The 8,702-nt window shown below is 50.0% G+C and overlaps 1 protein-coding gene across 1 annotated transcript in view; it reads left to right on the forward strand.

The window, feature by feature from the left end:
* Positions 1–1,788: 1,788 nt before the first annotated feature.
* Positions 1,789–8,702, forward strand: part of LOC143989429 (uncharacterized) — a 40,323-nt gene continuing 33,409 nt past the window's right edge. The window contains exons 1-2 of the mRNA XM_077489556.1: positions 1,789–2,276; positions 5,277–5,321. The gene's annotated coding sequence lies outside the window, so the exon portion shown is untranslated. The remainder of the gene's footprint in view (positions 2,277–5,276; positions 5,322–8,702) is intronic.

The raw sequence follows: 8,702 nt of genomic DNA on the forward strand, positions 1-8,702 counted from the left end.
ACATTCCGGGGCTCGGCCTCACCCCGGTTTCTGTTGAAGAAAAGCTGCATTCCAGGCTGGTTGGATAATGGTTGGAGGATCACCTCAATACCATAGATCTTGTGTTCAGATCTCAGACACCAAGAGACAAATGCCGCATTGTGATAAACCTCAGGTTCACCTGCAACTGGACTTTGCTGCAACAGTCATCTGGAGGTATCTCTTAATAACTATATATAACCGGGTATGTATGTATGATTCCACCAGGATTCCTATCTGGCCCTTTGCTGATAAAACCTGTTTGCACAGTAGATATATGCATAGCTCCCAACTATCCCTGATTTCGGGGGACTCTCCCTGATGTGGAACAAAGTCCCTCTGTCCCTCTTTTCTCCTAATTTTTCCCTTATTTTGGCCTGATCTATATAGCTGTATATAAAATGAACTATTTATATTTTTTTTTAAAAGTGTTTCCCAGTGCTAAACCTTTCATGCAAATTCTAAATGGCTGCAATTGTAAATCTCGAAAGCCAAAATAAAGGAAAAATCAATACTTTTTTTTTGGATAATTCTCCTTTAAGGGGGAGGGGGTGCCAGGTGGTGTGTCCTATGTCTACATACTTTTGCTAATAGGTTTCCCTCATTCCCATCTCAGAAAGTTGGGAGGTATTGTAGTGCTGGCTCCTGACGAGCATGCACTATATGTTTTTGTCTATTTAATATTCCTAAAACCACAGTTGGCTTTTTGGGGCTAATTATGCCAAATTGTGGTTTCAGCTTGAAACAGCTGGATTGCACTGGGTTCTCCTTGGCCACAGTTGTTGATGTCACCACTGGCAAGTGTGAGAATGCAGTTTAGCTAGGCATATTGAGTGTCATCTTTTCTCTGAAGCAGCCCACTGGGAGTGTCATCCTGCTGTGCATTCTGGGAGGTGGTATTTAAGGTACGGGGATCACGTGATTCTGGGTTCCGGACCAGAAGATCTTCTGTCTGTTTGTCCTGGTCCTCCTGAACAGCCCCCATGGCCCTCATGGCCTGGGGTGCGGATCCATTCAATTCCGAGTCTCGGGGCTGGATAGCCCGAGGCAAAGTAACTGAGAGAAGGATTCAAAGGTGGTCCGGTGCCGTCTCACCTGAGGAGAGGCCCAGCAACTGGAGAAGCACCCAGGGGAGGACTCTTCAGGAGGAGGCTATGCACAAGGCTGGCTCCTTCGAAGGAGCCTGGAGGCTCAGTTGAAGGACACTAAATGGATCTACACTCATAAGGTATCGCCCCACCGGCTGCGAAATACTGGTGCCGTTTGATAGCTCTTTAAATTTGTCTATAACCCTCAGTTACGTCCAAGTCTGTGGCAGAGACTTTTCACAAGTGTTCTACATCCAAGTCTGTGGCAGAGACTTTGCTCTACTTAAACACTCTATCGGCTGCTAGGCCTAGTGAGAGGAGGTCTATCCGGTAGCTGTGAGAATCCAGTTGTGAAACGGTAATTCTCTGGATTTCTATTGCGAGAAACTTCCTATTTCTGCAGTTCCAAAAAGTACCTGAACTTTCTTCCTAACTCTCCACCCTTCATTGAGAAACTGTGTTATCTTTTCAATAAATATCCCAAAAAGAGGATCCAGTGTCAGTTTCTACAATTCTTTGGGCCATCTACCTCGGGAAACCCCTAGACGCAGACGAGCTCAAGAAGGTAACGGTAAGCCCAATAAAACCAGCAGCTCCTTCGGGAGTCAGTGCTACAGTATGTATATATACTGTTTTTAATCTCTTCTTATGTAATGCTTGTATTATTTCTATGCTAGTGTGCATATGTATACTTATGGTTATTGATATATGCTGGTTGCAGAAGTTCCTCTGCTCCCAATTACTTTAGATTATTGATTAATTTCCCAGGAAGGGGATCCCCTCTGTTCACAGAGGTCCTGTCCCGGGGTGGAAGCACTAACAACTTTTCTGGCTCTCTTATTTATCTACAGGCTTAGCGTAATATCCTGTTTGGGAGAGACATTTCTCATGACCCCCCCAAAAGAGGCCTATACAATACATAAACACACTGCACAAGATTGTGTTCACACTATTTCTCAGAGCTGCAGTTCCTCTAATCTCCACAAGGCGGTGATCTCATTTCTACCTGGACAGGAAGTCTCTATGAAAGACAGGAAGTGATGTCAGATATGGACCGGAAGTGATGTCAGGTAAAGACAGGAAGTGATGCCAGCTATAAATAAGAAGATCCGTGTGAGAGGTGAGTCGGGAGGAAGAAAGAGGACATTGTTGGAAGTGGCAGGAGAGGAGGTAATGAGATTTATTTACACCCGGTAACTCCCCGTCATGTCCGTCCTCTTCCTCCATAGTCATTGTGATGTCTTTTATCTCCAGCAGATGATGATACACACATATATAGTGTGGAAACCTAGATTAACCCCTTCAGGGGCAGAACATTTCCCCCACTTACGGGGCCGGAACATTGTCCTCATTTTGGAGATACATTCTAGTAATATGGTCCTCTAAACAAACAGCACTGACAATAAATAGACAAGACAATGGCCATCCTGACCATACATGGCCTACAAAGGGCAATTATTACACTACACAGGCAGACAATGGGCAATCATTACAATATGCGGCCAACACAAAGATGGAGTGCAGGGGTCAGTAAGGATGAACTCAAGCGTGTTTGCAAAAGGCACGTGCAGAGCCCGCCATGAAGTCGGTGCAGCGCTGCGCTAATCACAGACAGTGAGACACTGCCCTGATGTGCGGCTACAGAGATCGGGAAATGTCTCACTTTCTGTGATTAGCACAGCGCTGCGCCGACTTCCTGGTGGGCTCTGCACATGCGGCTTGTGAACACGCCTGACCTCATCCTTAGTCAGGAACATGGAGCCCCTTACATTGCTGGTCAGGCGGAGGAAAACAATGTAGTGATGGATCTCGGACCCCTTTCACACTGCAGGCCTTTTTAGGGGCTAAAGGGCTAAAAATAATGCCTGTAAAGCGCCTAAAATCCGGAGTGCTTTCACACTGGGGTGCTGCCCTGGCAGGACGTTAGAAAAGTCCTGCAAGCAGCATCTTTGGGGTGGTGGTAGGGTTGCCACCTTTTCTTCAAGTCAAACCCGAACACTTTAGCGGTGCACAGCCATTTTTTTTTTGAGTATATTTTGCGATTAAATAACATTTCTAATCATATTAAGTTAATCACAAGTGTTCCCTTTTATGTCTGAACCTGCAGAGTTCCCCTACACTGTAAGAGAGGACTCTGCAGACTCTGATGTAAGGGAGAACTCGAGGGATTCTGACATAAGGGATGCTCAGGGAACACTGAGAACTCTGATGTACGGAGAGGACTCTGACATAAGGGATGCTCTGGGAGCCCTGATGTAAGGGGGGAACACTGATAACTCTGATGTATGGAGAGGAATCTGACATAAGGGATTCTCTGGGAGCCCTGATGTATGGGGGAACACTAAGAACTCTGATGTACGGAAATGACTCTGACATAAGGGATGCTCTGGGAGCCCTGATGTAAGGGGAACACTGAAAACTCTGTACGGAGAGGACTCTGATGTAAGGGGGAACACTGGGGCTTCTGGTGTAAAGGGGAACTCTGATGTAAGGGGTGCTCTGAGAACCCTGATTTCCCTTTAGTGTACTCACTCAGAGGCAGGAGAGAGAAGAGGGGGGAGGGTGGGAGAATTCAGTCACAGACAGGGATGGATGGTGAGCACCTCTAATCCAGATATATCTGAGGCTGCTGGACTTCAAATTTCCAGCCCCCACTTTCCTTTTCTAAGGCACAGCGCCCGGGGATTGGAGTGTGGGCAAACACAGAGGGGTAGGGGGAAGTGGTGCAAATCGAGCCCTCTCTCCTCTCCCGCCAGTGTGTGTGTTTGGGGGGATTGTTAGTGCTGGCTTTGGGCAGCATGAAAGAGAGTGTAACACTCTCAGCTTAGACAACTGCAGCCAGCAACCCTGGGAAGCCATAGTCCAGTCTGAATAATGTGTCTGGGTTTCAGGCAGTTTGAAACCCGGACACATGATTCAAAACCCAAACTGTCCGGGTGAATCCCGGACAGGTGGCAACCCTAGGCGGTGGAGGAGTGGTATATACACCCCTCCTAAACAGCCCCTGCCCTTTGAAATGAATGAGCACCGCTGCCAAAGCGCTTCAGCGGCAGTGCTACGCGGGGCGCATTTAACCCTTTCTTCGCCTCTAGCAGGGGTTAAAAGTGCCCCGCTAGCAGCCGAATAGCGCCGCTAAAACTAGCGGAGCTTTAGCGCTACCGCTGCTCATGGCTCAGTGTGAAAGGCCTCTAAGGAAGGTGCTGGGGAGGGCCCCCCCCAGATTTCAGTGGCACCCCCCCCACAAGACAAGTAATAAATTATTGTGTTCCCTGTCACACACACTGCACACAATTGTAATCGATCATTTGTAAACAGCAGCAGCATCTCTAATTTCAATGTCATTGCTGGTCCCCCGGACTTTGTGTTGCGGCGGGTGCATTGTGCTATGCCGATCCTCCCGTTACTCATTATTAGGGGTGAGCTCAGGCGTGTTCGCCTTGGTCCACGTGCAGAGCCCGCCAGGAAGTGAGCGCAGCGCTAATCACAGGCAGTGAGACATTTCCCGATCTCTGCAGCCGCACATCAGGGGAAATGTCTCACTGCCTGTGATTAGCACAGCACTGCGCCGACTTCCTGGTGGGCTCTGCACGTGGACCAATGCGAACACGCCTGAGCTCATCCCTACTCATTACCTCACTAACATGAATCCTGCCAGTGAGCTAATGCGAGACACAGGATCGCCCGGGCACAGTGTGCTACATGAACAGGACAGAGCGGACTGAATCTGCCCCGCCTCCAAATCCTATCTCTGCTGTGTCTACCCCGCCCATACTGCCCCCCCCCCCCCCATGCAGCGCGGGGGTAATACTCCGTATTCCCATCGCACACATTCCTGGATAAGCTCTTAAAGTTTGGCTGCTGCAGCAAAAACCAGCTGGAGACTGGTCCAGAAAGTCACAAAGTAGATATTTTCTCCAGATCGGCAAAATCGCGCCCAAAATGGATTATTTATCACATGATCACATCACAAGGAAAAGTGCAACGTTTCGGGGGTCACGCATGACCCCTTGGTCAGGCATGGCTCCGTAGCATTGCACTATTTTGTTGATCCATGGAGTGCTGGCAAATATCTACGTCGCAGCAGTGGCGGGACTTTCTGTGTATGTGTAGAAGCGAAATTGATTTGCACGCGGGGTCCATGACATAACTCTAACGGTTTTTGTTTTGCAGATTCAAAAAAAGAAAAGCTGTACCTGACTGCGAAGGGAGTAACTGGTGAGTACATTGAACCCCCACTCTCTCCCCTTGAGATTCACAGATGCCCTGACTGCAAAAAAAAAAAAAAAAAACTGCTGCTCCTCTGAAAATCAATCCATGCAGGGCCGGGACAAGAAGTGGGCGAGAGGCGTGGTTGCCCTGGGCGCAATGGTTTACTTTAGGGATGGGGGCACATTCCTTCTGTTGCAAGGCTGAAAGGAGTAGTGACTGCTGCATGTAGGATCCACTAAGCTTGCCTGTCATGAACGGTGGAGGGGGCACATCTTTGCTCTGGCACTGGATGACTTGTCCTGGCACTGAATCCAGGCATTTAACAGGTGGTGACAAGGCCATGTGTTGCTTCCTTACCACCTAAGTGCTGCACCCACCACAACCATGTACATTGCAGGTAGGTTGCAGTGTAGGCCCTTTGATTTAAATGGGTCCCGTTCAGAGGGCAGCAGTGCCCGTCAAATGTAACGGGGGGTAACTTTTTTTTTTATGCAGCCACGGAACAAAGCACAATGTGTACCTTTTATGGTTGCCACCTCATCCCTTTAAACCCGAACACATATGAATTACACGGGTTCTGAGGCTGATTTAATGCAGATAAGGCACCAAGTGAGTTTAATTACCACCTTAATCGACCTCATAAGGACATTTTATAAAATTCAGTTGGCCACAGCAGTACGAGGCGGTGGATTGCCTTGCACTGCGTTGTGCTGGAAAAAAGTACTGCATGCGCCACTGAACCAGACATACCGGAGAAGACGTTCTGTCTTAGCATTTGATGGGACTGTGATGGAATAGCGGCCCAACACATTCCCACTGAATCAGTAGTGAACATATCCTAAAAAGGGAGCAGTAAAACCACAGATAAGCCTCGGTTTTACTGCCCCTAACCACACATGTGAAGGAGTCCTGGATGAAAAAAAACAGAACTGCAGAACCTCCCCTTTTAGTCTCTCCTCCCCTCTTTAGTCTCTCTCTCTCTCTCCTCCCCTTTTAGTCTCTCCTCCCCTCTTTAGTCTCTCTCTCTCTCCTCCCCTTTTTAGTCTCTATCTCTCTTTTCTCCCCTCTTTAGTCTCTGTCCCTTCTCCCCTCTTTAGTCTCTGTCACTTTGCCCCTCTCCCCCCTTAGTCTCTCTCTCCCTCTTTAGTCTCTCTCCCTCCTTCCTCCTCCCCTTTAGTCTCTCTCTGTCCACCCATATCCCCCCATTCTCCCCTCTTCTCTTGCTCAACCTCCTCCCTTTAGTCTATTAGATCTTCCCCTTCTCTCTTCACTCTTCATCCCCCCTTTAGTCTCTCTCCCTCCACCCAATCCTCTCTCCCTCCCTCTCTCTCTCTCTCTCTCTCTCTCTCTCTCTCTCCTCCCTCTCCCTCTCCCCTCTCCCCTCTCCTCTCCCTCTCCCTCTCCCCTCTCTTCCCCTTCCCCCCTCCCCCTCCTCTTCCCCCCTCCCCCTCCTCCTTCCCCCCCCCCCCTCCTCTTCCCCCCCTCCCCCCCTCCCTTCCCCCCCTCCCCCCCTCCCCTCCTCTCCCCCCCTCCCCTCCTCTTCCCCCCCTCCCCCTCCTCTTCCCCCCCTCCTCTTCCCCCCTCCTCTTCCCCCCCTCCCCCTCCCTCTTCCCTCCCTCCCCCTCCTCTGCCCCTTCCCTCCCTCCCCCTCCTCCCCTCCTCCCTCCCCCTCCTCCTCTTCCCCCCTCCTCCCCCTCCTCTCCCTCCCTCCCCCTCCTCTCCCCTTCCCTCCCTCCCTCCCCTTCCCTCCCTCCCCTCCCTCCCCTTCCCTCCCTCCCCCCTCCCCTCTCCTCCCCTCCTCTTCCCCCTCCCTTCCCTCCCTCCCTCCCTCCTTCCCTCCCTCCCTCCCTCCTCTTCCCTCCCTCCCTCCCTCCTCTTCCCTCCCTCCCTCCTCTTCCCTCCCTCCCTCCTCTTCCCTCCCTCCCTCCTCTCCCTCCCTCCCTTCCTCCTCCCTTCCCTCCCTCCCTTCCTCCTCTTCCCTCCCTCCCTTCCTCCTCTTTCCTCCCTCCCTTCCTCCTCTTTCCTCCCTCCCTCCTTCCTCTTCCCTCCCTCCCCCTCCTCCTCCCTCCCTCCCCCTCCCCCCTCCTCCTTCTCCTCCCTCCCTCCTTCCTCCTCCTCCCTCCCTCCTTCCTCCTCCTCTTCCCTCCTCCCTCCTCTTCCCTCCCTCCTTCCTCCTCCTCTTCCCTCCCTCCCTCCTTCCTCCTCCTCTTCCCTCCCTCCCTCCTTCCTCCTCCTCTTCCCTCCCTCCCTCCTTCCTCCTCCTCTTCCCTCCTCTTCCCTCCCTCCCTCCTCCTTCCTCCTCCTCTTCCTCCCTCCTCCCTCCCTTCCTCCCTCCCTCCTCCTTCCTCCTCCTCTTCCCTCCCTCCTCCCTCCCTTCCTCCCTCCTCCTCCCTTCCTCCCTCCCTCCTCCTCCTCCTCCTCCTCCCTCCTCCTCCCTCCCTCCTCCTCCTCCTCTTCCCTTCCTCCCCCCCCTCCCTCCCTTCCTCCTTCTCCTCTTCTCCTCTTCTCCTCCTCCTCTCTTCCCCCCTTTATTCCCTTTAGTTTCTCTCCATCCACCCAATCCCCCTCTCTCCCCCCTTTGAGTCTCTTTCCCTACACCCCATCTCCACCACTCACTTTCTCTTTGCTCCCCTATTTCCCCCTTGCATTGTCAACTGCTGAACTCTATAAGCTGTGCTGCACATTGCATAACCACTTCCAGTCCAGGAATTTTTTGGCACTTTTTTTTGCATGTAGCCAGCGGTATTTTTAAAGCAGAGGCCCTAGAGAATAAATGGGTGGGTTTTTACATTTTTTTTATGTCACACGGTATTTGCGCAGCAGTTTTTCAAATGCTATTTTTTTTTTTTAGGAAAAATTCACTTTTTTACATTTTAATGCCAAAAAACCCATACATACACACATTTATTTTGTAAAATATAAAAGATGATGTTATGCAGGATAAATAGATACCAAACGTGTCACACTTTTAAAATTGTGCAAACCTATGAAGTGGCGACAAACGACATAAATTTTACTATCACAGGCGCGCTTTAACCACTTCAGCCACGGAAGATTTGGCTGCTCAATGACCGGGCCGTTTTTTGCGATATGGCACTGCGTCGCTTTAACTGACAATTGCGCGGTCGCGCTACGCTGTACCCAAACAAAATTGACGTCCTCCTTTTCCACAAATAGAGATTTCTTTTGGTGGTATTTGATCACTCTGTGGCTTTTATTTTTTGAGCTATACACAAAAGAATAATAATAAAAAAAAACACAATATCTTTTACTTTTTGCAATAATAAATATCCAAATTTATGGTAAAATAAATCACAATAAGTGCATATTTTTTTTAGTTTGTGCAAAAATTATAGCGCCTACAAAATAGAGGATGGATTTATGACA

This window comes from Lithobates pipiens, unplaced genomic scaffold, assembly GCF_037356315.1.
Source record: "Lithobates pipiens isolate NorthernLeopardFrog02 unplaced genomic scaffold, aLitPip1_a1.2 Scaffold_18, whole genome shotgun sequence".
Classification (NCBI taxonomy): Eukaryota; Metazoa; Chordata; class Amphibia; order Anura; family Ranidae; genus Lithobates; species Lithobates pipiens.